We start from the raw sequence: 27,775 nt of genomic DNA on the forward strand, positions 1-27,775 counted from the left end.
ATGAATATCCTATAGTCATAGCAGTTAAATGATGAATATCCTATAGTCATAACAGCTTCTTGTTGAATATCCTACATTCAAATGCGAGAATGGATGAATATCCTATAGTCATAGCAGTTACTTGATGAATATCATATTGTCATATCAGGTACTTGATGAATATCCTATAGTCATATCAGTTACTTGATGGATATCCTATCGTCATATCAGGTACTTGATGAATATCCTATAGTCATAGCAGTTACTTGATGAATATCATATTGTCATATCAGGTACTTGATAAATATCCTAGTCATAGCAGTTACTTGAGGAATATTCTATTGTCATAGCAGGTACTTGTTAATTTTTCTATAGTACTAGCAGTTACTTGATGAATATCCTGCAGTCATAGCAGTTACTTGATAAATATCGTATAATCATATTAGTTAGTTGAGAAATACCATATTGTCATGTCAGGAACTTGATGAATATCCTATTGTTATACTAGGTACCTTATAAATATCATACTGTCATAACAGTTAATTGAGAAATGTCCCATATCAATAGCAGTTACTTGATGCATATCCTATTGTCATAGCAGGTACTTGCTGAATATCGCATAGTCATAGCAGTTACTTGAGAAATATCATATTGTCATAGCAGGTAATTGATGAATATCCTATTGTCACAGTGGACACTTCAAGAATATCATACTATAATAGCAGTAACTTGAGGAACGTTCTATAGTACTAGCAGTTACTTGATGAATATCCTGCAGTCATAGCAGTTGCTAGATGAATATCCTATAGTCATAGCAGTTACTCGTTGAATATCCTATATTCAAATAAAGGAATTGATGAATATCCTATAGTCAAAGCGGGACTTTGTGAATATCCGATAGTCATAGTAGTTCCTTGATGGATATCTTATTGTCATAGCAGGTACTTGATGACTATCCTATAGTCATAGCAGTTACTTGATGGATATCCTATTGGCAAAGCATGTTACTTGTTGAATACCCTATATTCAAATAAGGGAATTGGTGAATATCTGATAGTCATAGAAGATCCTTAATGAATATCCTATTATCATATCAGGCACTTGATGAATATCCTATAGTCATAGCAGTTACTTGATGGATATCCTATAGTCAAAGCAGTTCTTGATGAATATCCTATTGCTATATCAGGTAATTGATAAATATCATATACTAACTCAGAGCAGGTACTTGTTGAATATCATATTATCATATCAGGTACTTGATGGATATCCTATTGTCAAAGCATGTACTATATGATATCCTATTGTTATAGCAGTTACCTGTTGAATATCCTATATTCAAATAAGGGAATTGATGAATATCCTATAGTCAAAGCAGGGACTTGGTGAATATCCGATAGTCATAGTAGTTCCTTGATGAATATCCTATTGTCATAGCATGTACTTGATGATTATCCTATAGTCATAGCAGTTACTTGATGGATATCCTTTTGTCATAGAAGTTACTTGTTGAATACCCTATTTTCAAATAATGGAATTGGTGAATATCTGATAGTCATAGAAGATCCTTCATGAATATCCTATTATCATATCAGGTACTTGATGAATATCCTATAGTCATAGCAGTTACTTGATGGATATCCTATTGCCAAAGCATGTACTTAATGAATATCCTATTGTGATAGCAGTTACTTGTTGAATATGCTATATTCAAATAAGGGAATTGATGAATATCCTGTAGTCAAAGCAGGGATTTGGTGAATATCCGATAGTCATTGTAGTTCCTTGATGAATATCCTATTGTCATAGCAGGTACTTGATGACTATCCTATAGTCATAGCAGTTACTTGATGGATATCCTATTGTCAAAGCATGTACTTAATGAATATCCTATTGTGATAGCAGTTACTTGTTGAATATGCTATATTCAAATAAGGGAATTGGAGAATATATGATAGTCATAGAAGATCCTTAATGAATATCCTATTATCATATCAGGTACTTGATGAACAACCATAGTCATAGCAGTTACTTGATGGATATCCTATTGTCAAAGCAAGCATGTACTTAATGAATATCCTTTTGTGATAGCAGTTACTTGTTGAATATGGTATATTCAAAAAGGGAATTCATGAATATCCTGTAGTCAAAGCAGGGATTTGGTGTATATCCTATTGTCATAGCAGTTACTTGTTGAATACCTTATATTCAAATAAGGGAATTGGTGAATATCTGATAGTCATAGAAGATCCTTAATGAATGTCCTATAATCATATCAGGTACTTGATGAATATCCTATAGTCATAGCAGTTACTTGATGGATATCCTATTGTCATAGCATGTATTTGATGAATATCCTATTGTCATAGCAGTTTCTTGTTGAATACCCTATATTCAAATAAGGGAATTGGTGAATATATGATAGTCATAGAAGATCCTTAATGAATATCCTATTATCATGTCAGGTACTTGATGAATATACTATAGTCATAGCAGTTACTTGATGGATATCCTTTTGTCAAAGCATGTACTTAATGAATATCCTTTTGTGATAGCAGTTACTTGTTGAATATGCTATATTCAAATAAGGGAATTGATGAATATCCTGTAGTCAAAGCAGGGATTTGGTGAATATCCGATAGTCATAGTAGTTCCTTGATGATTATCCTATTGTCATAGCAGGTTACTTGTTGAATACCTTATCTTCAAATAAGGGAATTGGTGAATATATGATAGTCATAGAAGATCCTTAATGAATATCCTATTATCATATCAGGTACTTGATGAATATCCTATAGTCATAGCAGTTACTTGATGGATATCCTATTGTCAAAGCATGTACTTAATGAATATCCTATTGTGATAGCAGTTACTTGTTGAATATGCTATATTCAAATAAGGGAATTGATGAATATCCTGTAGTCAAAGAAGGGATTTGGTGAATATCCGATAGTCATTGTAGTTCCTTGATGAATATCCTATTGTCATAGCAGGTACTTGATGACTATCCTATAGTCATAGCAGTTACTTGATGGATATCCTATTGTCAAAGCATGTACTTAATGAATATCCTATTGTGATAGCAGTTACTTGTTGAATATGCTATATTCAAATAAGGGAATTGGAGAATATATGATAGTCATAGAAGATCCTTAATGAATATCCTATTATCATATCAGGTACTTGATGAATATACCATAGTCATAGCAGTTACTTGATGGATATCCTATTGTCAAAGCAGGCATGTACTTAATGAATATCCTTTTGTGATAGCAGTTACTTGTTGAATATGGTATATTCAAAATGGGAATTCATGAATATCCTGTAGTCAAAGCAGGGATTTGGTGTATATCCTATTGTCATAGCAGTTACTTGTTGAATACCCTATATTCAAATAAGGGAATTGGTGAATATCTGATAGTCATAGAAGATCCTTAATGAATATCCGATAATCATATCAGGTACTTGATGAATAACCTATAGTCATAGAAGTTACTTGATTGATATCCTATTGTCAAAGCATGTACTTATTGAATATCCTATTGTGATAGCAGTTACTTGTTGAATATACTATATTCAAAAAAGGGAATTGATGAATATCCGATAGTCATAGTAGTTCATTGATGAATATCCTATTGTCATAGCAGGTTACTTGTTGAATACCCTATTTCAAATAAGGGAATTGGTGAATATATGATAGTCATAGAAGATCCTTAATGAATATCCTATTATCATATCAGGTACTTGATGAATATCCTATAGTCAATCACGAACTTAATGAATATCCTTTTGTGATAGCAGTTACTTGTTGAATATGGTATATTCAAAAAGGGAATTCATGAATATCCTGTAGTCAAAGCAGGGATTTGGTGAATTTCCGATAGTCATTGTAGTTCCTTGATGAATATCCTATAGTCATAGCAGTTAATTGATGGATATCCTATTGTTAAAGCATGTACTTAATGAATATCCTATTGTGATAGCAGTTACTTGTTGAATATGCTATATTCAAATAAGGGAATTGATGAATATCCTTTAGTCAAAGCAGGAACTTGGTGAATATCCGATAGTCATAGTAGTTCCTTGATGAATATCCTATTGTCATAGCATGTTACTTGTTGAATACCCTATATTCAAATGAGGGAATTGGTGAATATAATTGATGACTATCCTATAGTCATAGCAGTTACTTGATGGATATCCTATTGTCTTAGCATGTATTTGATGAATATCCTCTTGTCATAGCATGTATTTGATGTATATCCTATTGTCATAGCAGTTACTTGTTGAATACCCTATATTCAAATAAGGGAATTGGTGCATATCTGATAGTCATAGAAGATCCTTAATGAATATCCTATTATCATATCAGGTACTTGATGAATGTCCTATAGTCATAGCAGTTACTTGATGGATATCCTATTGTCAAAGCATGTTCTTAATGAATATCCTAATGTGATAGCAGTTACTTGTTGAATATGCTATATTCAAATAAGGGAATTGATGAATATCATTTAGTCAAAGCAGGAACTTGGTGAATATCCGATAGTCATAGTAGTTCCTTGATGATTATCCTATTGTCATAGCAGGTTACTTGTTGAATACCTTATCTTCAAATAAGGAAATTGGTGAATATATGATAGTCATAGAAGATCCTTAATGAATATCCTATTATCATATCAGGTACTTGGTGAATATCCTATAGTCATAGCAGTTACTTGATGGATATCCTATTGTCAAAGCATGTACTTAATGAATATCCTTTTGTGATAGCAGTTACTTGTTGAATATGCTATATTCAAATAAGGGAATCGATGAATATCCTTTAGTCAAAGCAGGGACTTGATGAATATACTATAGTCAAAGCAGTTCTTGATGAATATCCTATTGCTATATCAGGTAATTGATAAATATAATATACTTACTCAAAGCAGGTACTTGTTGTATATCATATTATCATATCATGTACTTGATGAATATCATATAGTCATAGCAGTTACTTGATGGATATCCTATTGTCAAAGCATGTACATGATGATATCCTATTGTCAAAGCATGTACTTAATGAATATCCTATTGTGATAGCAGTTACTTGTTGAATATCCTTTAGTCAAAGCAGGAACTTGGTGAATATCCGATAGTCATAGTAGTTCCTTGATGATTATCCTATTGTCATAGCAGGTTACTTGTTGAATACCCTATTTCAAATAAGGGAATTGGTGAATATATGATAGTCATAGAAGATCCTTAATGAATATCCTATTATCATATCAGGTAATTGATGAATATCCTATAGTCATAGCAGTTACTTGATGGATATCCTATTGTCAATCACGAACTTAATGAATATCCTTTTTTGATAGCAGTTACTTGTTGAATATGGTATATTCAAAAAGGGAATCCATGAATATCCTGTAGTCAAAGCAGGGATTTGGTGAATTTCCGATAGTCATTGTAGTTCCTTGATGAATATCCTATAGTCATAGCAGTTAATTGATGGATATCCTATTGTTAAAGCATGTACTTAATGAATATCCTATTGTGATAGCAGTTACTTGTTGAATATGCTATATTCAAATAAGGGAATTGATGAATATCCTTTAGTCAAAGCAGGAACTTGGTGAATATCCGATAGTCATAGTAGTTCCTTGATGAATATCCTATTGTCATAGCAGGTTACTTGTTGAATACCCTATATTCAAATAAGGGAATTGGTGAATATAATTGATGACTATCCTATAGTCATAGCAGTTACTTGATGGATATCCTATTGTCATAGCATGTATTTGATGAATATCCTATTGTGATAGCAGTTACTTGTTGAATATGCTATATTCAAATAAGGGAATTGATGAATATCCTTTAGTCAAAGCAGGAACTTGGTGAATATCCGATAGTCATAGTAGTTCCTTGATGAATATCCTATTGTCATAGCAGGTTACTTGTTGAATACCTAATCTTCAAATAAGGGAATTGGTGAATATATGATAGTCATAGAAGATCCTTAATGAATATCCTATTATCATATCAGGTACTTGATGAATATCCTATAGTCATAGCAGTTACTTGATGGATATCCTATTGTCAAAGCATGTACTTAATGAATATCCTTTTGTGATAGCAGTTACTTGTTGAATATGCTATATTCAAATAAGGGAATTGATGAATATCCTTTAGTCAAAGCAGGGACTTGATGAATATCCTATAGTCAAAGCAGTTCTTGATGAATATCCTATTGCTATATCAGGTAATTGATAAATATCATATACTTACTCAAAGCAGGTACTTGTTGAATATCATATTATCATAGCAGGTACTTGATGAATATCCTATAGTCATAGCAGTTACTTGATGGATATCCTATTGTCAAAGCATGTACATGATGATATCCTATTGTCATAGCAGTTACCTGTTGAATATCCTATATTCAAATAAGGGAATTGATGAATATCCTATAGTCAAAGCAGGGACTTGGTGAATATCCGATAATCATAGCAGTTCCTTGATGAATATCCTATTGTCATAGCAGTTACTTGATGGATATCCTATTGTTATAGCATGTATTTGATGAATATCCTATTGTCATAGCAGTTACTTGTTGAATACCCTATATTCAAATAAGGGAATTGGTGAATATCTGATAGTCATAGAAGTTCCTTGATGGATATCATATTGTCATAGCAGGTACTTGAAGACTATCCTATAGTCATAGAAGTTACTTGATGGATATTCTTTTGCCAAAACATGTACTTGATGAATATCATATTGTCAAAGCAGTTACTTGATGAATATCCTATAGTCAAAGAAGTTCATGATAAATATCCTATTGCTATATCAGGTAATTGATAAATATCATATACTAACTCAAAGCAGGTACTTGCTGAATATCATATTATCATATCATGTACTTGATGAATATCATATAGTCATAGCAGTTACTTGATGGATACTATTGTCAAAGCATGTACTTGATGAATATCCTATTGCCATAGCAGTTACTTGTTGAATATCCTATATTCAAATAAGGGAATTGATGAATATCCTATAGTCAAAGCAGGGACTTTGTGAATATCCGATCGTCATAGTAGTTCCTTGATGAATATCCTATTGTCATAGCAGGTACTTGATGACTATCCTATAGTCATAGCAGTTACTTGATGGATATCATATTGGCAAAGTATATACTTGATGAATATTATATTGTCAAAGTAGGTTACTTGATGAATATCCTATAGTCAAAGCAGTTCATGATGCATATCCTATTGCTATATCAGGTACTTGATAAATATCATATACTCACTCAAAGCAGGTATTTGTTGAATATCATATTGTCATAGGAGTAACTTGACGAATATCATATAGGCAAAGCAGTTGCTTGTTGATTATCATATAGTTATAACAGGTTCTTTTTTAATGTTCTATTGTCATAGCAGTTACTTGATGAATATTCTGCAATCATAGCAGTTACTTGATGAAAGTCCTATTAAGAGAGCAGTTACTTGAGAAATATCTTTTTGTCATAGTAGGTACTTTATGAATATCCTATTGTCAAAGTAGGTACTTGATGAATATCATACTGTCATAGCAGTTTAATGACGAATATTCTATAGTCAAAGCAGGTACTTGTTGAATAACCTATAGTCATAACAGGTACTGGATGGATATCCGATAGTCATAGCAACTACTTGTTGGATATCCTACATTAGAATAAGAAAATTGATGAATATCGTATAGTCGAATCAGGTACATGATGAACATCCTATAGTCATATCAGTTACTTGAAGATATCCTATTGTCATCGCAGATGCTGGATGAATAATCTGCAGTCATAGCAGTTACTTGATGAATATCCTGCAATCATAGCAGTTACTTAATGAAAGTCCTCTTAAAATAGCAGTTACTTGAGAAATATCTTTTTGTCATAGTAAGTACTTTATGAATATCCTATAGTCAAAGTAGGTACTTGGTGAATATCATACTGTCATAGCAGTTTAATGAAGAATATTCTATTGTCAAAGCAGGTACTTGTTCAACATCATATTGTCATAGCAGTAACTTGATGAATACCCTTTAGTCATAGCAGGTACTGGATGGATATCCTATATTCTTAGCAGCTACTTGTTGGATATCCTACATTCAAATTAGGGAATTGATGAATATCCTTTAGTCTCTTACATTCAAATACGAGAAAGGATGAATATCCTATAGTCATAGCAGTTACTTGAGGAATATCATATTGTCATATCAAGTTCTTGATGAATATCCTATTGTCATAGAAGTTACTAGATAAATATCTTATAGTCATAGCAGCTTCTTGTTGAATATCCTACATTCAAATACGAGAATGGATGAATATCCTATAGTCATAGCAGTTACTTGATGAATATAATATTGTCATATCAGGTACTTGATGAATATGCTATAGTCATAGCAGTTATTTGATGGATATCCTATTGTCATAGCATGTACTTGATGAATATTCTATTGTCACAGCAGTTACGTGTTGAATATTCTATATTCAAATAAGGGAATTAATAAATATTCTATAGTCAAAGCAGGGACTTGGTAAATATCCGATCGTCATAATAGTTCCTTGATGAATACCCTATTGTCATAGCAGGTACTTGAAGATTATCATATAGTCATAGCAGTTACTTGAAAGAAATCCTTTTGCCAAAGCATGTTCTTGATGAATATCCTATAGTCGTAGCAGTTACTTGATGGATATCCTATTGTCATAGCATGTACTTGATGAATATCATATTGTCATAGCAGTTACTTGTTGAATATCCTATATTTTAAATAAGGGAATTGATGAATATTCTATTGTCATAGCAGGTACTTGATGAATATGCTATAGTCATAGCAGTTATTTGATGGATATCCTATTGTCATAGCATGTACTTGATGAATATTCTATTGTCATAGCAGTTACGTGTTGAATATTCTATATTCAAATAAGGGAATTAATAAATATTCTATAGTCAAAGCAGGGACTTGGTAAATATCCGATCGTCATAATAGTTCCTTGATGAATATCCTATTGTCATAGCAGGTACTTGAAGTTTATCATATAGTCATAGCAGTTACTTGAAAGATATCCTATTGCCAAAGAATGTACTTGATGAATATCCTATAGTCGTAGCAGTTACTTGATGGATATCATATTGGCAAAGCATGTACTTGATGAATATTATATTGTCAAAGCAGTTACTTGATGAATATCCTATAGTCAAAGCAGTTCATGATGAATATCCTATTGCTATATCATGTACTTGATAAATATCATATACTAACTCAAAGCAGGTACTTGTTGAATATCAAATTGTCATAGGAGTTACTTGACGAATATTATATAGGCAAAGCAGTTACTTGTTGATTATCATATAGTCATAACAGGTTCTTTTTGAATGTTCTATCGTCATAGCAATTGCTTGATGAATATCCTGCAATCATTGCAGTTACTTAATGAATATCCTATTGTGCTAGCAGTTTCACAAGAAATATAATATTGTCATAGCAGGTACTTTATGAATATCCTATTGTCAAAGTAGGTACTTGATGAATATCGTAGTGTCATCGCAGTTTAATGACGAATATTCTATAGTAACCTATAGTCATAGCATGTACTTAATAAGTAACATTTAATCATAACAATTACTTTGATTTAAATCATATAGTAGAAACAGTTACTTGATGAATATCATGAATATTCTTTAGTCAAAGCAGTTACGTGAAGAATAACCTACAAGCATAGCAGTCACTTGATTAATATCCTATAGTCATAGCACTCTGTGTTTTTTGGTTTGTTAGATGTATTTTTGTTTGTACCCAACTGATGATATAAGCTTTTTTCCACTAAATTTAATAGTTTATTCTTATGTTGTACTGTTTTATCACTGTCACAGGATATTAGGAGGGTTAGTGTCTTCGAATAAGTTTTAACCCACCACATTCTATATGTGCCTGTCCCAAGTCAGGATCCATTCAGTGGTTGTCGTTTGTTGCTGTAAAACATATTTGTTTTCATTATTCCGTGCATAAATTGTTTTTACATTTGTCATTTTGGGGCCTTTTATAGCTATGCGGTATGGACTTTGCTCCTTATTGAAGGCCATATGGTAACATACAGTTGTTAATTTCTGTGTCATTTGGTCTATTTTGGAGTTGAATCATTGGCGATCATACTACATCTTCTTAATTTTTTTTATGAAAGTCTGGTTCTTCTTTTTAGTTATCGAAGAGTCATGCACAAACAACGGGAATATTGGAAAATAACCTTTAATACTTATTTTTTTTTATTCATTTTTGAAGAATGTAAATGAATTTTCCTTTTTTCTAAATTGCACTCATTAATTCTATATCTATTTAAAAATTTACTGAGAAAAAAGTAATCAAAATTACGGTATATAGCTCTTAGGCAGATTTGAATTTCGGGGGAGGGGGCAAGGATTTTTTTTTTCTGGACAAACTTTTTTTTGGCGAAAAGACGAAAACAATATTTTTCTTTCAAATTTAGAATTACATATAGTGGCAGCTGAGGATGAAACAAACACTTTTTTTTCTCAGGGTCAAAAACAAATATTTTTTTTCTCCAAAACCTGGAAACAAACTTTTTTCCCAAAAAAAATCCATAGCACCCCCCCCCCCCCCCCCCCAAAAAAAAAAAAATCAAATGCTACATATTAAAATAGGTCATTTCTATAATAGTAAAAATACTTTATCTGAGTTATCTCCACTAATTTGGCAAAGCTGAAAACAAATTACAGCCGTAAAAATGAGAAAACACATACCAACAATCGATCAAATGTTGCTTTAAAAATGAATTAAACAATACAAGCCACAATTGTATTCAAGACAGCAAGTCTGTTGTCTGTTTTTATAGTAAACATTTACTGAATTCTTTTTTGTTCACTGAGAATATATTCCTAAGACGAGCTCAAGTATGTCAATTAATTCATAGGGCATCATGTGATAGTTGAAATTTCCCAGTGCAATCATTTTGTGTCCAACTGTGTCTTTAAAACATATCAAATGTTGTATCCACTGTCTGCTGTTCTGTAGTCTGTTAGGTCGCGGTTTTTTTTTAAACTTTAGCCTCCCACTTCGGCAATACCAAATCATAGAGGGGGAGGGCGGTTACCCGGGACAAACTTTTTTTTTGTCAATTCATAAAAATATCGTTATAAGTAACAACTTTCTGTATTCTAAGATCTGCTATGACATCACAACATTGAATTCACCAAGGTACACTTAAGCTTTTATCTATAGATGTCTTATTAAAAATAATAATCACGGAATCTTAAAGTATTTTCTATGTTAAACATATATGTCTGAGATATTTTCTTATGCAAATAAGTTTAAAATTTTCATTTTTTTTTAAGATAATAGAGTAATCAGATATGTAATTTGACCCATATCTTGCGGTTCATCGATTTTCGGTAAAATCAAAGAAAAACCGGCAAGATTAACATTGTTAAATACTTCATTTATTTGTTATTCTGTTTATTTTATTATTTTGAGTTTATGCATTAAATATCAATTTCTAACATAACATGATTCTTTTTTACATTTAATAGTACTCCTTCTTGTCAAGAGTGTCATATTATAAGTTTTTAGTGCACTTAGGAGTCCTAATCAGTGTTAAGACACACTAACTTCATAAAATATTATTATATGAAATGATATATAGATTTCTGAACAAAAGAACAACCCAAATAATTACCAAGGACGTATAACTAATATACGTCCTTGTAATTACACACAAAAAAAGAACCATAGAGCATAAATCTTTAAAGATTTCTTGTCTATGAATGTTGAAAATTTGTTTCTTACTGTCAAACAGTCTCGAATTAATTTATTGATTATAAAATTCTTAAAAAAACACTTTTTCCCTGTTATGTCAACGTTTATTGGGGCCAGTTGTTATAGAAATTTAACTTCTGACACCTCTTAGCAATATTACAGGTAAACATGTGATCATCTAGCCACCTGTAATATGCATTTACCTGTAAAAATCAAACCTTTTAGAGAAAAAATACAAATATACATGTATATGATAATAAAAGGTATTTTACTTTGTAAACGATAGAGAAAACAAAACTTTATTTATGTGTGGAACTTTTAAATTTTACAAGAAGCTTCAATATTCGAGGATTGAAAATTGGAAACTATGTTCCTCTTGTGTCCATTCTGTTGCACGAATAGTCCGATGCACTTTACCATCATAGTTAATACAAGGATGTGAAGTCCGAAATTTATTTTTTAAAACACCTGTTGAACATGTTTTAGAAAGGGTAACTTTTGCTTTAAGGAATTAACTTCCAAAGAAAAAAGTTGACCGCCAATCAAAATCGATTTTACAATTGGCTAGCATTTCCGGTTTTATCTAAAATTATCGAATTTACGACTTGTGTCTTAATTCACTTGGTCGAGGTTAACTATCATTGTCGAAACAATTCACCTTGTCGACTGTAAATGCATTATCAAAGAAGTAACTATCATTGTCTGCGCGCGAGTCACATTAATTAGACCATCTATGATGGTCGACCGTAAAGTATACTTTACGCCGTACATCTATAATGGTCGACCGATAATCTATCATTGTCGCCGATAAACTGTGATTATCTATTAATGTGCTTTACGCGTTCCATAAATATCAGTCACAGTACAACCATTTAACGATGGCGCCCATTTATCTTACTATTTTTTCGAACTTCAAGAAATCTCTTATATATCATAGCAGATATCTTATATTCTAAGTAGCAACATTCCAGCAGCTCCTGCATACGAAGCATATATATATATATATACGATTGATACGATATTCCCATGCTTGTGTTTCCTATCATGATTTCATTTATAGAGGGTTTAAAACCAAGATTTCAAAATGATGAAGTTGAAATTATCCCTTCGTAAATCGGTTGACCGTTATGGAATAACCGTTTCACAGATGATATCGGATATGTTCCTTAGGTCTTAACTAAAATCCCCTTCCCTTTTCATGAATGTGACCTACCGAATTAAAATTGAGAATGGAAATGGGGAATGTGTCAAAGAGACAACAACCCGACCATAGAACAGAAGATCGCCAACAGGTCTTCAATGCATCGAGAAATTTCCGCACCGGAGGCGTCTCTCAGCTGGCCCCTAAACAAATATATATACTAGTTAGACTATTTTCCGGGTTTGTAATAACATGAACAACACGACGGTGCCATATGTAGAGCAATATCTGCTTACCCTAAGCACCTGAGATCACCCTCAGTTTTTGGTGGGGTTCGTGTTGCTTAGTCTTTAATTTTCTATGCTGTGTCATGTGTACTATTATTTGTCTGTTTGTCTTTTTCATTGTTAGCCAAGGCGTTGTCATTTTATTTTCGATCTATGAGTTTGACTGTCCCTCTGGTATCTTTCGACCCTCTTATGTAAGATGTCTTATTTGTACACTTTTAAAAATATTTATAAAGTATTATATATAAAATATCTTGTATAATATTATGATATCTTATAATATATAAGGTGATATTATATGAGATTTCTTGAAGTTCGAATAAAGAATAAAACGTCATGCCATAGTTATCACTTCGAAATTCCAAAATACGCCAATGCAACACACTTTCAAAAACTTGTCCATACGGTATTACCATACATGTACATTGACATTGCAAATTTTGTATTACAGAAAACACAAACAGTATATTTATCAAATATTCATTTGCATATTGACTTTCTTTTAATGAAGATGACTTAATGTCACAAAAACAAACTATCATACACTACTAAATACCAAAACATCTGTATCGAACGGTGACATTACGTGACACATAAGACAATTCTTGATATTAGAGGGGTTCGTGTTAGTGAATCGTTTGTTTTTTGTGTAGTATGTTTTGGATTTGCATGTCTTTTTGTAGGTTTCCTTTTTAATTATTGTGTTGCCTGTTTGTTTCTTATTGGTTTTTTTTTCATTATAAGTAAACATTCTTTAATCAATTCAGATTTGCATTCTTTGTAAATCATGCTGAAAACTTGTTCGCAATATTTTTTTGCAAGCAGAGATTTAAGCATGTATATGAGCAAGTAAGAGCAACTAAAAGCAGTAAATACAGCTTATCGGAGCTAGTTGTTTTTTTGGGGGGGTTAACTGTTCCGATAGTTTTGTCGAGTATAGAAACTTAACACAGCTTATTTCCCCAAAATTACAACGAATTTAAATCACTGTTTTCAATTGCTTTCACGTGAACGAGTATGTCTTTCTATAGAGATGAAAATCCGTCGAAAAAATATATACTACCGATTTAAAAGTAAGCGGCAATATCAAAATAGTTTATTAGCTATTCTGTGTGATTTCCCGTCCTCCACCTCAGTCCTCTGCAAAATTAATTAATCACTTTTTGAATGCTTCAATAAGTTTAGGAGAACAAATTCTGCTGTTTGTTTTCAATCATTAAGACAGTTCTAAACATGTTGACATGAATCTGTCACTATATTTGAAATGACAAGAAACACAAAAGGTGATACAAGTCGTTTTTTGTCAACAGTTGTGGTCAGCAAAATGATGTATTTAAATATGCGTCGCTCTTTAACTTCGAACTTTATTTGTCCTTTTTAACTTTTTTGGATTCGAGCGTCACTGATGAGTCTTTTGTAGACGAAACGTGCGTCTGGCGTAATTACAAAATTCAATCCTGGTATCTATGATGAGTTTATTCTTAAAACTTTGCAAGAGATGAAGGCACCCTTGTAATATGGGATGATATGAGGAACAACCCCCATCAATAAACTTCCATAAAAATCACAATCTCTGGTAAATCAACTTAGACCGATAATCTTTTTTAATCTGAATAGCAAAATACAAATGGAATATTTACAATAGGAAAAATTCGCGACATTCTCTAAAAAACACCCACCATGGTTAAAAATAAAATGGAAGAATAGCTTAGCAAATAATTTACAAAGCATTACTCAAACAAAATATAAAAGCAACAAGAATTCCATCAAATTCGAGGGACAATATCAGGTGATTCTGCTTCTATAGTGACACCGCTCAGTTAATTTCGCAATAAGTCGTCATTTTCTACTCCAAAGGTGTATATTCTCGTAGGAAACAAAGTTTTACTGTGCCAATTTTATTTCTTTCCATTTAAAAAAAAAACAATATTTTGTATATACATATTAAAACATGCTTACTTTATTGATGACCATTGGTTTTATATGTTAATAATCTAAAAAATAAAGTTTTACTATCTTAACAATCCCCCCAAAACGAGGTCATGGTCAGATTAACCAAGCCGGAAATACATGTAAACCTTTAATACAATCATTTCATTAACATTATATAGATGATATATTGCTTACAGTGTAAAAAAAAATAGAACAAGCCATGAAAATTCTATATAGACCAATGAACTTTGAAAATGAAGTCAAAATCAGATGAACTCTGCCAGACAGACATCTTAAAATCATTTAACATCAATTCTCTGTAATAATAGACCAAATATGAAAAGTTTTGGCCAGATTATTTTTTTTGACTACTTTTTATTAAGTAAAAATGGTCCAAAATAACAGTCAAATTAAAAAAAAATCAATAAAAAAAATCTGTATAATCTGGTTGCCATGGAAACAACGTGACATCATACGTATATATTAGTAAAGCAAGGAGAAATGGCTAACATTGTATATTATGGTAAAAATGAGATAAAGCATAACATTTTTTGTTATTTTCATGGGTATAAGAGAAGAATTCAATCATTTAAACTGCTTACTGACAAATTTTCTTGGGTAAATGCTTCAGAAAGTTGCCAATAGAGGAATACTAGTCATTGTAATTTACCCCGAAATTCCCCTTTTTTAAGGTTCTATATATATATTTGTGAATAAATATTTTCATGATAAGATAGTCCTTTCTTATGAAAAAAACTATTTTTAGATGTATTGAGGGTAAATATATCATATTACATATTCCAGCAATTGAAAATTTCATGCTCAAACTAATATGGATGTAATTTCGAAAAATTAGTTATTTCCCCTTTTTGAAAATCTTCGTTCAAGAGATAGAACAAAACTGTAGCAGCAATAACATTTAGGAGACAACTTGATTATACTATTTCTGGATCACTATTCCTTATTTGACAGCTTTACAATAATTACCATTGAAGTATTTCAAAGATAGTGACATACTGAATTATGAATGTTGCCTGTCCATTTTTAAAACAATTTCATGACATAATTTGTTACATTTTTTACACTGAAATATCACATTGAAACTCCGAGTATTGAAAACTTTCAACTATGAAACACAAAGTACACGTTTGACAGAAATTGAATTAATAAATCGTGTAACCGTCATCTGAAACATATTGAAAGCATAATAGAGCTCAGAAAAAGAAAAACCCCTTGTGAAGTTCCAGATGTGATCAGACAATGTACATAACTTTTGAGAAACTGTCAAATAGTAAGACTAAGAGAACAGCCACAAGGCATAACAGCAGACCGGAAACGTGACATCGGCAAGGTTCTTCTTGTCCATATACATGCTGGATATGTTTTGCCAGTTGGAACACGTAAGAATTACTTGTTTATACTGTATATATATTATTTGTGTTCCTCCCAAAATGAGCTAATCTGTAATTGCCCTATAGAACTATATAGGGGGTTTCCCTTCCTGTTGTGAGGGTACAAGTACAGTACCGAGCAATCCGAAGGGATAAATTACACAAGGGTCACAGGATAATCTCTGCTCTACTTTCGAGAGGGGCGTAAACAAATAAATGTAGCCAAGTGCATCAAAATTAAAAATCATTTGTAGCAAAATCAAATTACTTACATAATTGTTATTACATAGAAAAACATTTAGAAAAGTCAAAATGTGAGATTAAATTATTATTCTATCTGAATATTTGCAATAACATGAATATTTGCAATGATATAAAGTTTTTTTTTAAATTTACAGAATAAAAATTACTTCGCCATTTGAGGCCAGGATTTTGTACAACCTGTTTACAGAGACCACTTAAGAGAGAGAAAAAAATGTTGGCTCTAAAGACAGGTTGTCTTTAAATATTACAAGTTCTATTTATATGAAATGTACTACAGAGTGATCTTATAATACAGGTTTTTGCTGAATACTGATGGTCTCTTAAGAGGTTTGACTGAAATACAGAAAAGTAGTTAAGACTTTCCTGGCTGCTCATTGTCACCTTCCCTTTTCCAGAATATCGATGTTATCATCATTCCTTATTTTTTTTTAGGAATGGCTATTCGACATAGCAAAGTGTCAAATCAACGCCAATTTTCACCAGGAACCAAACGATTGCAACAAGATCAGAGAATATAGCATTCAGTGATATGAAACTACAACCGATTAAAACATCAAGAAAATTTTAAACAGAAATGCATTGAACTGGATGTTTCTGGAGATGACATTGCTGTCATCAGTAATTCAGAAAACAGTTGTGGAATTTATATTGCACAGTTTCTGGATGTACCAGAAACTTTCTAAAGCATACATCTTTAAACAGCCACATCCTCATTGGGAACTGTCACTTCCAATCAAAATGTAATTCTACCAGTGACACATACTTAAACCTATATGCACTGAAGGTTCAATGTAACCCAGAGTGTTGGTTCTTGTTTCAACTTGAGTTTGAATGCTGAGGAAACAACAAACACAAACAAACTTGAAAGGGTGGGCTCTGAAATCCAGGAAGGCTCATGTCACCTTTTCCATAGATCAAAAGAAATGGCGTGCAGAATTTTCGTACCACAATATATTGCTTGTTACTACTCTCGTTATTCATGACAGATGAACACCAACTATAACTAGAGGCTCTAAAGAGCCTGTGTCGCTCACCTTGGTCTATGTGAATATTAAACAAAGGAAGCAGACGGATTCATGACAAAAATGTGTTTTGGTGATGGTGATGTGTCTTACTTTACTGAACATTCCTGCTGCTTACAATTATCTCTATCTATAATAAACTTGGCCCAGTAGTTTCAGTGGAAAATGTTAGTAAAAATTTATCAGGTCAAGATCTATCTGCCCTGAAATTTTGAGATGAATCGGACAACCTGTTGTTGGGTTGATGCCCCTGAATTGGTAATTTTAAGGAAATTTTGCTGTTTTGTTTTTGGTTATTATCTTGAATATTATTATAGATAGAGATAAACTGTAAACAGCAATAATGTTCAGCAAAGTAAGATTTACAAATAAGTCAACATGACCGAAATAATCAATTGACCCCTTTAGGAGTTATTGCCCTTTATAGTCAATTTTTAACCATTTTTCGTAAATCTTAGTAATCTATTACAAAAATCTTCTCTGAAACTACTGGGCCAAACTAATCTAACCTTGGCCACAATCATCTTTTGGGTATTAAGTTTAAAAAATGTGTCCAGTGACACGGCCATCCAACCAAGATGGCCTCCACGGCTAAAAATAGAACATAGGGGTAAAATGCAGTTTCTGGCTTATAACTGAAAAAACAAAGCATTTAGAGCAAATCTGACATGTGGTGAAATTTTTTATCAGGTCAAAATCTATCAGCCTTGAAATATTCAGATGAATCGGACAACCTGAATATTATTATAGATAGAGATAAACTGTAAACAGCTATAATGTTCAGCAAAGTACGATTAACAAAAAAGTCAACATGACTAAAATGGTCAATTGACCCCCTAAGGAGTTATTGTCCTTTAAAGTCAATTTTTAACAATTTTCATAAAATTTGTAAATTTTTACTAACATTTTCAACTGAAACTACTGGGCCAAGTTCAATATAGATCAGAGATGGGTCCGATTACTTTCAATGAAATTGATTAAATTACAATTACTTTGTCATTTGTACGATTAAATTAAATTAATGATTACATCATTTCTGAAAGTATCTGATTAAATTTATGATTACATTGGCAACGTAATCATGATTACATCTTATTACAATGAATTTAAAAACAAAACATTTTGAATGATGTGAATGAATAAACGTTCAATATAACTATAGCATTTTTGAGAAAGTATTTTATTTGGTTCAATTATAAAATGATAACTTCAAATTAAACTTCATCTATTTAAATAAACACCAAATTTCACTACATACATATACATTACACTTTCTCACCAATGATCTCTGAATTATTTTGAATTAAATTTAATATTTAGATATATCATAATCAAGTGTTTTTTTATTTGTCTTCTGACCTCTTTCATAATTTATATGTATTCCAAGTTGCAGTTTATGGAAGTTTAAATATGGATGAAATAAAGTTACCAGTTAAAACTATGTTAAATGTTAATAGAAATGTTTAATCAAATTGTAAACAATATGTAACATGTGTAAGTACTAAAAATCATTGCATTTTACTGTACAGTCCAAATACAAAAAAATTTAAACAACATATTTGTCCAACTTTTAAATTTAATTTGTGCTAATAGATAAATTTTCATATCTGATATATCTTTTATCATATATATATTTCCCTACAGCTATACTCATTGGTAATTGCAATAAAAACAAACCTTAATTAGTCTCCTACCTGTCAATTCAAAGTTGACAAAAATCACAAAAAATTAACAAAAGATTATAATTCAGGGTTAAAGAAAAGTATTACTTGAATATATAACAGTTATTATCAAATATTAATATGAAGATTATTATAAAACGATGAATATACATGTATGTACAATATCTTTTACCAAGATAAAAGGTTTATAATTATATTATATGTCTCCATGGTCTCTGCTTAGGCTAATGATGACTTTTCAATACTGTAACAGTTTTAATTTTACTGAAGTAGACATGCTTAAAGAAACCAAACCATTTTAGTATGTTAAAAATTTATCAAATATGAATAACAAAGAGGTTCATTTACTGACCAAAACACAATTTTAGATTTTTTTCATTGTAATCAGAATGTAATCAAAAAGTAATCATGATTACAGGGTATTTTAAAAAGTAATTGATTAAATTAGATTACATGTAATCAGATTTTTGGCTGATTAATGATTACACTGATTACTTGAAAAATTGTAATCAATTACAGCTGATTAACGATTACAATTACAATTACCCCAAGTCTGATATAGATAGAGATAATTGTAAGCAGCAAGAATGTTTAGTAAAGTAAGATGTACAAACACATCACCATCGATTTATATGTATACTTTATTATGTTTTGACCTCTTGTACACGTTTGTGTCTGAGGAAAAAAAATATTTTGTCTTGTCTTGTCATCACCAAAACACAATTTTGTCATGAATCCATCTGCTTCCTTTGTTTGATATTCACATAGACCAAGGTGAGCGACACAGGCTCTGAAAGGCCTCTAGTTCTGAAACAATAGCATAACATCACAACATAGAAAAAGTTAGTTGAAGTATGAATACTAAACAACAGTAGCACTGCCACTGATACTTATTAAAATTAGCATCTGTCTATTGTACACTTCATTCCAAAATTACGGTTTTTCCACAAAAAACGTAGTATTTTGTCCACTAACCTTTACTTTAAATTGAATTGCAGAAAAAAATTTCCAAGTTATATGTTCAGTTCTGATTCATAAGAGTTTTTACTTACTATAGTTACTCAAAGTAAACCCTGTAAAAAATATTGATTTTCAAAATCCCCAATTTTTAACATAAAACCCAAATTTTCCATAAATATAATGAACCTAGTGATGAACCCATTTTGTTTATCTCTTTATTTAAAGAAAATCATTTGAAGTATCCATCCCAAAATTCTTTGATTTTAGTGCCTCTCCATTTCTAAATTTATTGTGCAAAAAAAAAAGGATTGCATTAAGGTTTTTTTTATTGTCAACCATAGGTCAGTCATTTGAACAAACATATTCAACAAACACCAACATAAATATAACATGTTAGTTGGTTTATTTGACTGGTGGGAATTGTCTGGTATGATAGCAAACATATAAAAAAATGGCCTACATGAACAGTTAACACTCCTAATATGACCCAATTTGAATTATCCGTCATTGATTTAACATATGTTTACCCAGAGATATTTTTCATTAATGATTAGCTAAATACTTAATCTTCAAATGTAGTGAGTCATGTTTTGGCTATATTTCTGCAAACAAAATATTTTAGGGACCAAATTTGTTTGAATTTGACTCTTTTTGCTTAAGATCCACAGTACCTAAAATAGCTATTAGCTCTGACATTCTTTACTGTATTTCACCGTATATGATTTACTTTAATAAATATATCTTTATAAAGCATATTCTGTTGTTCATTTAATGGTAAACTATTAAAAGCTATCTGCCATAATAAATGAGCTGTTCATAATTGAAATTTGGTCATTTTGAGGTCAACTTTTTCTTGGTTGCTAAGGAAATATATGTTCCTTAGCAACCAACAATAAGGTCTGGGATGATTAAGATTTTAATCTGATTTTTATGAATAATGCAACTAACTTTGATGTTAGAGGTAGTTTTTCTATCACATTATTTTTTTATGTGGCCAGCTGTTGGTTGATGCATACAGAGAATTGATGTTAATACATCAGGTATCTATAAATTATAGATGACCTTTCCCTAATAGTTTCTAAGAAACCAAGTTATTTAGGAAAATTGAACATTAACCAATGAACCATTAAAATAAGATGAAGATTAGATGATACCTGCCAGACAGACGTATACATCTTACAATCATACCATACACCAAATATAGTTGACCTACTGCTTGAAGGTTAAGTAAAAACAGACCAAAACATTAAACATGTTAAAACGTCAAATTGAGCATTGATCCATCAAAATGGGGTCAATGTCATATAAAACATGCCAGACTAACATATACATGTTGGTCGTAAAATATTTTCATACACCAAATATCATAGTTGACCTTTTGCGTACAGTAATAGAAACACAGACCAAAACACAGATATTTTACATGAGCAACGAACCGCTAAAATAAAGACATGGTCATAGAAAACTTGCCAGACTGACATGTGCCGTAGTTAGCCAGCTGTGGACTGATGTTTCAAAAAAAATATGCATTTATCATAAATGAAGCTCCAAAAAGCATATGTTGTGTCATAGTGAATGCATTGTATATCATCTTGTTTTAGTTCATAGGAAACTCATTTGAAAAGTGTTAAACTACCTTGTACATCAAAACAAGTCCCTTTTTATTGCATATTAGTAAAGTTCTCGTATGCTTGTCATAGAATATAGCATTTGAACAATATAATCCATCCGATTTTGTCAGTAATGTTTTATTTTCCTTTCCGTCGTGTTGTATTATTACTAGGTTACTAGAACCAAAGCCTATAACGTACGCGTTATTGTAATTGTCTACTGTTACAGTGTTCGGACATTCAAGACAGTCGCATTCAAGCTGCCATAATTCTTCCCCATTCAAACTATAGCAATGAACTTTGTTGTTTTTGAAATCTGTGTAATATATCTTATCTTTGCTAGTTGTGATTTTAAGAACAGTATCAGATGATATTTTCAATATTTTCAGTTGCGTTCCTGATAGATCCAGAACCTGTATTGCATTGTAACCAATTACTACGTACAGCCTCCCATTCTCGTGAGATACTGCCACGCATCTATGCTGTAATCTGATTTTCTTTTCAACTTTGAAAGTACTGTTATTCATTATTTCTAAGATTGCTACGTCTCCGTACGTCACAACAATACGACTTAGATCTATAACGGCAATATCATACGGTTTACTATAGACTGGAATGTTTCGGATATGGTCTCCTGCATCACTGTACTCTATTAATATATTTGCTCTTGTGTAACACGCCATACATAAATTACCATTTGGTAGTATAATGCATCCTGTTATATTCATTTCCATTTTGTTCTTCATTTGAAATGTTTTGATTGGCTGAAGTTTTATGTTCGATATGTTTCTTGATGTTTTGTCGTTAATCCCAATCTGAGCCTGATCGATTTTTGGGTCTGTGAAATATAATTTGGTGTCGAATTCCGTGACTTTTATTTGCCCAAACTCTTTAACTTCGTTTGATATTTTAGTGATAAGGCTATGCATAGACACTTTAAGTTCAAAATCTTTGGAAGCACATATTTCACTCTTGATGGATTCTATCTCGCTATTGATCCGCCTATTGATTAGACGCGTCCCTAAAAATACTTGTATATCAGATGAAAATAGTTTCATATGTCTAGTTTGTTCCTTAAGTTTTTTTAAGCTTTTCTTCTGTTGCTTTAAGATTCCTAAGGAATTTGTTATATTTTGATTTGCAACTGTCAGCTGTTTCGCGTAACAGCCTTTCCTCCAGCTTGTCAAGGTGGAGATTTACTTTTGTCCGCGTTTCAAGTATCATGTTTTTAACCGTTAATTCCTGTTTTTCCAAATCATTCGTGGCAGATTCCCGATTTTTAATACATTGTTTCACATTAAGCAGTGTCGTTTCAATTGCATCTTCAACGTCAGATAAAGCAGTAGATTGCCTTGCATTTGACAAGGCAACGCGTATCGGTATTACATCAGAACATGTCTTGTGCTTTGACGGGACACAAACAACACATATGGCTTCGTCGTGATTTTTACAGAACCACTCAAGGTTTTCTCCATGATGCTCACAGACCTGAGAGAATGAAATATTTTCAATCTTACGATAATCATCTATTGAAATGACCTTATGGTTTCTTAATATTTTGCTTTTTCTGTGAGAGTTTTCACAATCTTCACATAACCCTTCTTCACAGTTAGTACACCATTTCCCTGCATCCTTTGTGACGTCATCAAAGCTACATGGACCACAAGGTACTTGGTTTATTGAAGCCATTGCATTTACCTAAATTGATTGAAAATTAAAATTTTTATTTCGTACAACCCAACCTCTATTGATACTTTCAAGTGTATGGAAAAACCTTTCAAAACTAAATGTTTAATAATTGTGTTGATCTGATCACATGGATAAGATTGATACAAAATGTATACAGCTAGAAATATTTTCCCTTTTTCCTTTACTGCATTTTCTTTTATGTACATTTTGTTAATCTATAAGATGTGAAGGTTGAGATATCAAAGCCTTAAATGACAATAGATGTACCCCATTTTGCTTGTACCAAGAAAGAAACACACCCAGAGGTTGTCTTATATCATACATTAGTGATTTCGTATTTATGAGAATATTTTTTCAGTGACAGAACCTTCGATGTTTCTATTAAATGTATACACAATTTTGATATAGACTTGACGATTTAGTACTTAACATCTGTGTAGACAGTTGAGTTGCCCTCTACATGTCCTTTTGCTCATAATAATGTCAAAAAGATCTAAACAGAATAACAAGTGTGACACTGTAATGCCAGCGAGAAAAAAAAAAAGCCGAATGTTGTAGGTGATTAGCTCTATGTATCTGTCTTAAATACAGAAATTGGGCATTGCACGATATTTGGTGGTGAAATCTGTTTCTATAATGACTTTTGAACAATATGCAGACAAAGTTAATCTGCAAATCGATGTGTCTTTTCTATGTATAAAAAAGGTAGGCACTTAAAGTTAACCATCGAGGGACGTTAACTACCGAGGGTAGTAATGAATATTCATCTTTGCCGGATGATTGACAGCGATGTAAATAAAAACATGAGAGTGATTACCGTGTGTCAACGTCATATCAAATTAATTCAATTTAATTGTTAGAAATACTGTTTTCTTCTGAAAATTAAAAAATAAATAAAATTGAATGGAATGGAATGGAATGGAATTGAGCTATGTACAATACAGTAAATAATAGCAATTAGAATTAGACGGTAGACAAGCATATTTTGCCTATTGATTCTTTTTTGCATGCCTATTTGGTTATATTATAATGCACTAATTGTTTTGATACTGTTTAATGTTTAAATAAGACCCATATGTGAACCATTTATGCACTTTTAATATAAAGATCAGATTCACACAGGATCATACAGTTCGAGCTAACTATTTTATGTACGAGAGCTATTACTAATGTAACGGTGATGCTGAGATAATCTCCCTTTGCTAGAATATGGGATGACGGAAAATGAACTATATCACTGTGCAAAAACGGAATAGCAAAGTGAATATATAAATCAAACTGTATTGGGATGATTTGGTAAACGTTTATCCAACTTACTGGATATTTTATGAAAGATTTTGCCATTTGTATAGAGGAATTATACCTTTTCAAATAAACTTGGGAGAATAATACACTAATTATAGAATTTTTGGTAACTTAAACGAACTAATCTTGTCAAATATACATCAACTTCATAGTCTTTGAATAAAAATTTGTCTCTTTTAGAGAGTTGACTCATTGGCAATCATGCCATATCTTCTTTTTTTTTTTATATAATAAAACAAAAACCTGAACGACTTTACATTATAAATTAAAATGCATCCTAGTCGTGATGGAAACAGAGTCAAATGAACAAATGGACTAGATGAAACTGAACGAAAAAAAGAAAGAAAACACCAATTTGATCTGATAGGGGTGAATTCTATTCTTTATTCAAACTCGAGTCTGGTTTGGAACCGTATCTATTGCGATTATTACCCAAGGACAGATATTACATATCTAAACTTCGATGCTCGAATTTGAAGTTACCTATTGGAAGGGTAGATGGGCGGGGATCGCGAGGGAAAATAGAATATGTACATTATGTAATGAGGGAATAGGGGATGAGTTTCATATATTGTTTACCTGTAAAAATGCTAATGTTTCTGCTCTTAGATCAAAGTTTGTACCAAATTACTATGTAATGAATCCAAGCAAGAAGAAATTCACTAGCTTGTTGTCTATATGTAACGTACAAGTTCAAAGGAAATTATCAATTTTCGTGAAGAAAATCATAAAATACTTAATCTAATTATACCAATTGTCTTTTAAAATATACTATGTATTTGTGTTTCATTTGTCCTGTCTCGCTATGTATTATCTTAATATGGTTGTATATATTATTGTCCTCTTGTACACAAGTATGTGTCTGAGGTTATGAATAAAATCTTGAAATCTTGATACAAGAAAAGATTATATTTGCTTCGGCTTTTTCCATTTGCGCCAATCTGCACTTAATTAGCGCCTATTTTTTTTATTTCTTTGCGCCAAATTTATTTTCTTCATTTGCACAAATTAAGGGATGACATCAAAAGTTCAATGTAGGATAAAAAACTTAATTCACATAGTTTTTTCACTGACCCCCCACCCCCCCCCCCTCTGAACTTAATTTGGGAAACATTGATTTACCAATAGGGATATATGTAAAAATCGATTTTAGATATACAAAACTTGCAGAAGTTTAACCCCCCACCCCCAAACTATTTGATTTAAGTTTTTTATCCTACATCGATCTTTTGATGTCGTCCCTAACAGGTAAACACAAGTCATGAGGCATATAAGATGTATAGAATTTATTTATATAATAACAAAAATATTCCTTCTGGCCTTTTGCCACCTGCCACTTGCTCACACGTGACGGGGAGGAGGAGGGGGATTGAAAGCAGGATAAGTTTATTGCAAGTGTACATCACACTTGAAGTAGCACTTTATAAAATAAGATTGTAACAGTTTGACATAAAAAGCACATTTGCATATGCACAAATCTTTTTTAACTGAGTATTGTCATGCAACACTTCTGTTGAACTGCAACCTTGTGATATCTTCCCTACAATAAAGCATCCCCTTTTTTATCAAAATTTTTATAAGTTAAAGCCTGTTTTTTTCTTTATGGCATCGGTTCCATATATGAAAGTAAATGTTCGGGTACCAGAAGTGTGATTAAATGATGATACCCATGATCTCAACATGTGTCTATACACACATTTATCTATATTATAGCTTGTGTTCATTGAATTGCTGCGTTTGGTTAAACAAGTTTAATTTTATCATCTAAATTTATCAGACCTAACCTTTCGAATCAATTTGGCGCAAATAAAAAAATGTCAATGTGCGCAAATGAAAAAAAATATTCTTTTTCAAAATTGGCGTAATTGTCATACGTACGTTCACCGATCACATATTACTGGTTAGATTAAAAAATAATATATTATTTAGATTAAGAAGTACTTTAAGAAATTGATTGATTGTTGTTTGCCATCAGTACAGCCGCAAATATTTCAGACAAGTTCAGGGAGAAAACTAAATAATGAATACAATAGGGAATGTTACTGTTCAAATAAATGTCATCAGTCATTCAGAGTGAAGTATAGATACGAAACTTTGGACCGTCGATTGAAAATAGTTTGTTTTGATAACAACCGCCGGTAGGTATAGACAAATACGGTTGAAAGACGGTATATAGGAGCACTAAGTTCTATGTTAACCACCGACAGTAGGTATAAATACTATTGAAAGACGGTATATAAAGGAACACTATATTTTACGTTAACCACCGACGGTAGGTATAAAGAAATACTGTTAATAGACGGTATATAGGAGCACTATATTGTATGTTAACATCCGACGGTAGGTTAATTCAGATACTTTTGACAGACGGTATATATGAGCACTATATACGGACCATATAATACGTTATATTGACCATCGACGGTAGGTATAAATGAAAACTGTTGATAGACGGTTTATAAGAGCACTTTATTGTATGTTAACCACCGACAGTATGTATAGACACATGATTTTAATAGACAGCACTATATTTTACGTAAACCACCGACGGTAGGTATAGACAAATACTTTTGATATACGGTATATAGGAGTACTGTATTGCTTGTTAACCACCGATGGTAGGTATAAACAGGTACTGTTGATATACGGTATATAGGAGTACTATATGTCATGTTAACCACCGACGGTGGGTATAGAAACAGGTTAGA

Source organism: Mytilus galloprovincialis, chromosome 14 (genome assembly GCF_965363235.1).
Source record: "Mytilus galloprovincialis chromosome 14, xbMytGall1.hap1.1, whole genome shotgun sequence".
NCBI classification, from domain to species: Eukaryota; Metazoa; Mollusca; class Bivalvia; order Mytilida; family Mytilidae; genus Mytilus; species Mytilus galloprovincialis.